Raw genomic sequence first — 7436 nt, forward strand, 5'->3', positions numbered from 1 at the left:
GGAACGCTAGTCATTACTCCTAAAACCCTGAAACATACAACAACATCCGGGAATTTGATTTCAAAAAAAAAAATCTCTATATGTGCAAGTATGCATGCAGACATACACGCTCATGCACACACATGTGCAAACATAGGCATTCCTAACTTTCTCAGTCACGTGTATGCCAGTCATTTGCGTATTGAACAAGCCTTTCCTGACTTTGCTGCGTGCTGTGCGGGGCTCCGGGCTCTGGAATAAATGGAAGAGTTGCTGCACAATCATGACGCCTTCCGCACAATCATGGCGCCTCTCTCCTTCCCGAAGCCTGGCTTTGGGAATTGCTCCCAGGCTTGGAATTCTTTTCACACGTTCATTTGTTTTCACATTAAAACACGAGGGAAGCGTGTTGACATTCCGTGCCAGGAGCGTGTGGAGGAATATTTTTCTGGTTCCTCTGGCAACCCCAGAGTCCTCGGCGGCCAGGGGGCAGGGGCAGCCGGCTGGCACCGGCCCTGGGGAGGTGGCAAGCTGGCTCACGTCCCAATGGGCTGGGGTCTCTGGTCCAGCCATGGCCCAGCACATGGCCTGGCTCTTCAGCCTCGCCTGTCAGCCCCGGACTGGGGAATGTGGACAGATGATTTTCTCAAGAAACAAATGATAAACCAAGTGGGTTAGGAATTAGGCACTCGTTCTAAAAAAGAACTGTTTACAGAGGGCCAGACAGCCCGTCAGCCCATAAAGGGCGCTGGCTGGAGCACTATTTGTGGACACCCGGGGCCTCGGTGCCAAGTCTGCCGTAGCCAATGCACGCAGAGGACCCCAGCCTGGAGCTGGGGACGAGTCCCGTGACCTCTCTGGTCCCCGAGGGGAACCCCACGGCCCAGACCTTACTGGGGTCCTCCGTGCACACAGCACTGAGCCAGGGGTGTCGGGAATCCTGTTTCCAAGTGTGCTACATGACAAAATGCAGATGACACGCGTGTAGAACTCTGCGCCCCCACATCTCCCGAGACCTAAAATGAGAAAGGAGGCTGCGAGGAGAGCAGAAAACCCCAGACCTGCTGCTTGCGCTGAAGCTCTGGTGTGAGCTTGGCTTCCTGTGGCCCTGGACATGATTTTCCACTTGAACTTCGTGGCGTGTGTGTGTGTGTGTGTGTGTGTGTGTGTGTGTGTGTGTGTGTGTGTGTGTGTGTGTGTGTGCACTCATGCATGCACTCTCTCTTGGCACCAGCTCTCAAGGCTGGTGCTCTCCCACTTGAGTCACAGTGCCACCTCTGGCTTTTTGCTGGTTCATTAAAGATAATCTTATGGATTATCCTGCCCAGGCTGGCTTCAAACCACAATCCTCAGATCTCAGCCTCCCGAGTAGCCAGGATGACGGGCATGAGCCCCCAGCTCCTGGCTCACAGGTGGCTTATATTACTGATAAGTTGTTCATGCATTGAAAGGAGGTGAAAAGGCTTGAGTGGTAGCAGGCCTGCCTAGTGAGTGCGAGTTCAATCCCCTGCAAGAAAGAAGAAGAAGGGTATCGGGGAGACGCTTGCCTCGTGGGTTCATGGTGAGAATTGGAGTTGACGGGTGACAAGTGGGAGTATCTGAGAGGTCCACACATGGCCACGGTGACTGCTGTTGCTCAGATCCAATCAGAAAGTGGCGGTCAGAAAGTGGGGCGTGGGCCGGGGGCATGGGGACCACTGAGCACAGCCCCCTGGCTGTGCACAAAGGCCAAGGAACCACAGCGTGTCAGGGTAGAGGTGGCATCGTGGATGGACCACGAATGAGCTCAGCTCTGCTTGCCGAGCCTCACCTGGCCGACCCGAGACCCTCACAGCAGGAGGATGTAGGAAGCCTGAGCTGGGCAGAGCCTGTGGTGGGAAGGTGGTAACAGGACCAAAAAAAAAGTAGTGTGGGAAGGAACTCTGTCCCCTGTGCCCAGCCGGCTCAGCGATGCAGTGAAATCAACTTGGGTGAAGGAGCTGTCGCACCCCTCTGTCAGATTAGTCACCCAGTTAAAACTATTTTTGAGAGGATGCTCTATTTATATGCCCAAGAGCTAAGTACGGAGCTGCGAAAGTCTACAAGTATTCCAAAAATATTCTACAAACGCCAAAATGAACACGTGAATAGTAAAATCAAGCTAGACCACATCGCTACCACGCTTACACGATGGTGATGAACACTGAAACATTTCTAATGGTCGGCAGAACCACAGGAAGGAGTTTCTGTGGACGGATGGCTTGAATTGCTGAGCACGGCTGGCTCTGGCTCATGTCTGTAGTCCTTGCTACTCAGGAGGTTGAGATCTTAGGGTCTCCTTTCAAAGCCAGCCTGGGTAGGGAAGCCCATGAAACTCTTTTCTCCAATGAACCATTTTTTAAGAAGCCGGAAGTGGAGCTGTGGTTCAAGTGGTAGAGTGCCAGCCTTGAGCAAAAACTGGACAGCACCCAGGCACTGAGTTCAAGGATTGGCACAATAGATAGATAGATAGATACATACATACATACATACATACATACATAGGTAGATAGATGGATAGAAAAATAAATAAATGTTACCCCAAATCATTGTCAGTGGACAAAGTCATTTTGAACATAAATGATTACTTTTTGACAAATGTGATCAGATTGGTATAAGAACTGAAATTGTCTGGTTTTGCTTGGTTTCCAGTCAGAGAGCAATCAGACTTGCCTTGACTAACAGAAATCTCCCATTGGCTAACCACAGAAACCATCATGGAATTAGGAGCTAGGTGCTGTAGCTTCTAGAACAATCGTTCTAGAAGTGAGAATCAGTCCTGGGCTCTGGTTGTGGACAGGTACATCAGCCAGCTCTGAGTGCTAAGGGGTCATTCTTATCCTCAAGCGATCGAGCCTCAGGTTTGGCCCCAGAGGGACACGCAAACGGACTCAGGAAAGAGGAAATGGACATGGGGACCTGGGGTATAGGCAAGGCAGAAGCCGGACTGGCCGTGGGGAACAGGAAGAAAGGGCACACGGGAGCCTGGGGTGAAGCATCACCCTCCATGGGAAGGCGGACGCCTCTTGTCCGGGCTCAGAGAGTCTGGAGGAAAGTGGCAGATGGGGAAGTTGAGGCAGACTCAGCTCCAACACAAGTGCATACTTCACCCTCCCTGTGTGCCAGGCATGCCAGGGACATCGGGAGCGACGAGGGCAGCAAACGCGTAAGAGCCATGGCACACAGAGCCCCCCCCCCCCGATGCGCAGGGGGTCAGGACAGACAGCCAGCGGGGGTGGGGGGCCAGGAAGGAGACACAGACAATAGGACCCCAAATGGGAAACTCTCCTGTAGACACAACGCCACCCCTCCACTGCTCACCACAGGCCCGCAAAGCCCTGTCTAACTCCGTGTGCAGAGAGAGGACTACCCTAAAAGCCCAACACCGGAGCCACAGCCCCGCTGCCTACATGCCAGCGGGCTTTCTATTCGCAGCATTGTCTCCCTGCTGCCTACCCAAGCCTGCCCGGCCCTGATGGGACCCTTCCCTCATCAAGGTGCCCCATCTAGTACAGCCACCTCCCGGCACAGAGAGGCTAACCAATCTCGTGACGGATGCTGACGTCAGAGCATCCTTCTAGTATCTCTGCCAAGTGCTTAGCGTTCTTCTATGCTAGGTGGCAGAGGAGACAATGTACTTTGCAGGTCTATTTTGCATACACAAATTGATGTAGATGTCCTGGGCTTGAACTCAGGGCCCGAGTGCTGTCCCTGGGCTTTTGTGCTCTACCACTTGAACCACAGTTTTACTTCAGCTTTGGTGTTTTTTGTTTTTTGGTTTTGTTTTTTTTTTTTTTTGGTTTGTGCTTAATTGGACTTTCCTAGCCTCAGCTGGCTTCTGACCTTGATCCTCAGATCTCAGCCTCCTAGGTAGCTAGGATTATAGGCGTGAGCCACCAATGCCCAGCTGACAGCAGAGTCAGTAGCAGGGGCAAATGAAGTGGACCTGAAAGAACGGAGAGAGAAGAGAATGCTGAAACCGCGTGAGGAAGAACAGAGCTGTCCCCTCTGGCATGTCCATGTCCGTCCTTCAACCCCCAAGCCTCCTTTTCAGCCCCCTTCCCTTTTCTGAGGCTGACAAGAGGGAGAAGAGGGGGGACAGGGTATGAGAAGATGGGAGGAGGAGTCCTGCCAGACATCAGGGAAGGCAGGACAGGTGGCACGCGACCAGCGTCCTGCTGCTCCTCACTCTTGGCCTCTGCCCGAATCGGGTCCAATGGAGCTTTATAGTTTTAGTTTTTCTCTCAGTTGCTCTTCTGAGACCCCTTAGCTGTGAGCTTGGGGCGGGGTGCGGGGGGGGGGGGTGACCCAGCCCTGGGCTGTGGATAACACAGGGTGTCAGCCCTGGCCCCTCTCCCTGCCTGTGACACCCCCAAGTGACCTGGCTTCCCAGATCCCCTGGGGGAACAGAGGACACAGAGGTGTGGGAGGCCACTGGCCAGGGAGGGCGGAGGCTGGGCAGGGAGCCCAGCTCTCTTTCAGGGCTGCGCGCAATACTGTCACCAGGCTGGGGCGAGGGAAGACACAGCACAGCCAGCGGTGGCAGCATTCAGCGTCTCCGTTCAGGGAGGTCAGGCAGCCCGGAGGGCTGGCCAGGCCACAGGCCGGTGTGGACAGCAAGGCTACCAATGCCTCTCCGGACGCAGAGTCTCCATGACATGCTGCCCACCCCCAGCCCGCCCCTCCCTCCTTCCCCCCCCCCCCCCCCGCAGCCAGCTGCTCTTCCTCTCCTAACTGCCTTATGACTCACAAGGGGGCAGCAAGAACGCACCCCCTCTCTTCAGCTCTTGGCCTGGGTGCTCTCACTGGAAACCTTGGGGACTGCACTCCTCAAGTGGGTTGGACGGCTCATTCCTGACCCATCCCTCCCAGCGGAGTGTCTCCATCTGCACCCCAGTCCCCCAACACCCCTCTGAGACCATCTTGTCCACATGTGTTTGCTCTTCATTCCATCACAAAGCCAGGCGCCAGTGGCTCACGCCTGTAATCCCAGCTTCTTTAGGAGATGAGATCTGAGTTCAAAGCCAACTGAGTAGAAAAGTCTGCGAGACTCTTATCTCCAGCAAAAAGCTGAAAGTGGAGGTATGGCTCAAATGGTAGAGCACCAGCATTGAGTGAAAAAGAAAGCAAGCAAGAGCCCAAGACCCCAAGTTCAAGCCTCAGTATTAGCACTAAAAAAGGAAAGAAGGGACCCATGAGTCATATTGCTGTGGGAGCCTGCTGCCCCCAACGAAGTTCGGTTATCACAGGCAATGATAACAAATAAATAAACACTGAGTCTGATGCATGAAGGAGTTTGCCAGAGCTGGCCCGGGTCCTGGAGCATGGAGGGGACTTCAAAAAGTGGGTGACCCAGAATGGGGGTGGGGGACGGAGCCTCTGACAAAGTGCCAAGGACTTAGACAAGTGAAGGTGGTTCACTGGAGAGATGGCGTTGTGAAAGCCAGGCATGGTGATCACACCTGTAATCCCAGCACTCAGAAGGCTGAGGCAGGAGGATGGCAAGATCCGAGCCAAACTGGGCTCTAGCTCACAATGAAACAGCGAGGGCAGCGTGAGCCCATACACTTGCACAGGGGAGCGGGTTTTTTTTTAATGAGAGGAGAGGAGAAGAGAGGAGAGAGGGGAGGGGAGGGAAGGGGAGAAGAGGAGAGGAGAGGAGAGGAGAGGAGAGGAGAGGAGAGGAGAGGAGAGGAGAGGAGAGGAGAGGAGAGGAGAGGAGAGGAGGGGAGGGGAGAGGAGAGGAGAAATGAGGAGAGATGGGAGGGGAGGAGAGAAGAGGGGAGGGGAGGGGAGGGGAGGGGAAGGGAGAGACAATGGGCCTCAGAGAAACCCTGCACACAACCAGCTGTAAGCCAAGCATGGACCCAATGAGCACCAGAATCCCCGCAGGCTGATCCACAGAGGCACTGCTTACATCTAGAAGGGGGGGGGGGAGGAAGAGAGAGGGAGAGGGGGGGAGGGGAGAGGGGGGAAGAGAGAAGAGAGAGGGAGAGAGGAGGAGAGAGAGGGGAGAGGGGGAAGAGGGGAGAGAGAGGGGAGAGGGGGAGAGATGGGGAGAGAGAGAGGAAAGAGGGAAAGAGAGGAGAGAGGAGGAGAGAGGGAGAGAGGGAAAGAGGGAGAGAGGGGGAGTGAGGGGGAGAGAGGGGAGAGTGGGGAGAGTGGGGGGAGAGGGAGGGAGAGAAGGAGAGAGAGGGGGAGAGAGGAGGGAGAGGGAGGGAGAGTGGGAGAGAGGGGGACAGGGGAGGAGAAAGGGGGGAGAGAGGGGGGAGAGACAGAGGAGAGAGACAGAGGAGAGGGAAGAGGGAGAGGGAGAATGTATGTGTGACCTGCCTGGCAGAGCCTGGACTCCAGCAGGAGGCTGCAGGCCCAGCTCTGAGTAAGACGCTGAGCCAGAAGCAAGGGGTCGGGCTGATTTATGCATTTACTTCTAGATGCAAGCAGCGTTCCTGCCCAGCTCCCAGGATGCTGGCAGCCAGCGCTCTCCCTGCAGGCCAGCCCGTGCAAATACCACGGTCGGGTTTCCTGGGGCAGCAGGTCAGCCGTGGTCCCAACAGTGAGCCCCACAGGCCCAGACCCGCCGCAAACCTGAGGCTTTCGACAGGCCTCTCAGGCCTGCTGTCAAATCCCAGCAGATGACTGCTCGTAGGCACCCAGGGCCCGAAGAAACGAAAACGGCACAAGAAGAAAACGGCAGAACTTTCTCTTATTTTTTTTATTTTTTTATTTTTTTTTGGGTCCCGTCGTGGGGCCTGAACTCTGGGCCTGGGTGCTATCCTTCAGCTCTTCAGCTCAAGGCTAGCGCTCTACCACTTGAGCCATAGCGCCACTTCTGGCTTTTTTCTTTTTGCTTATGTGGTGCTGAGGAATCGAACCCAGAGGCCTCATGCATGCAAGGCAAGCGCTCTACCACTGAGCCACCTTCCCAGCCCGAACTTTCTCTTTAATATCATCCTAAAGATACGGCTTTCCTGAGGAAAAAAAATATGGTGCTTTCTAGAAAGAACATTCCGAGAATTTAAAAAAGGAAACCTCTAGAAATTATATATATATATATATATATACATATATATATATATATATATATATGATGCATTTAGCAGAACAATGAAAGGCAAAGCTGAAACAGCATCTCAGGAAGGGAAGCAGAAAGATGGGCAGGCATGTGGGTGCCCACCTGTCATCTCAAGGCAGAGATAGGAAGATCACAAGCTCAAGATTAGCCTGGACTATACAGTCTTGTCTCCTCATACCAAAAAGGAAGAGGAGAAGGGAATAAGGTGGAAGGGGGGAGAGGGAGAGAGCACTTGCTGCCTGGCACAGCAGAAGCCCGCCAGCGACCACCTTCCAGTGTGGCACTCCACCACAGTGGCACTGCAGAGCGTTTCCGGGTAAAGCAGGGTCGCGCTGACACACTGGGGTGTGACACTAAAGGGCAG

Source organism: Dipodomys merriami, unplaced genomic scaffold, assembly GCF_024711535.1.
Source record: "Dipodomys merriami isolate MVZ:Mamm:240054 unplaced genomic scaffold, mDipMer1.0.p SCAF_4, whole genome shotgun sequence".
Lineage (NCBI taxonomy): Eukaryota > Metazoa > Chordata > Mammalia > Rodentia > Heteromyidae > Dipodomys > Dipodomys merriami.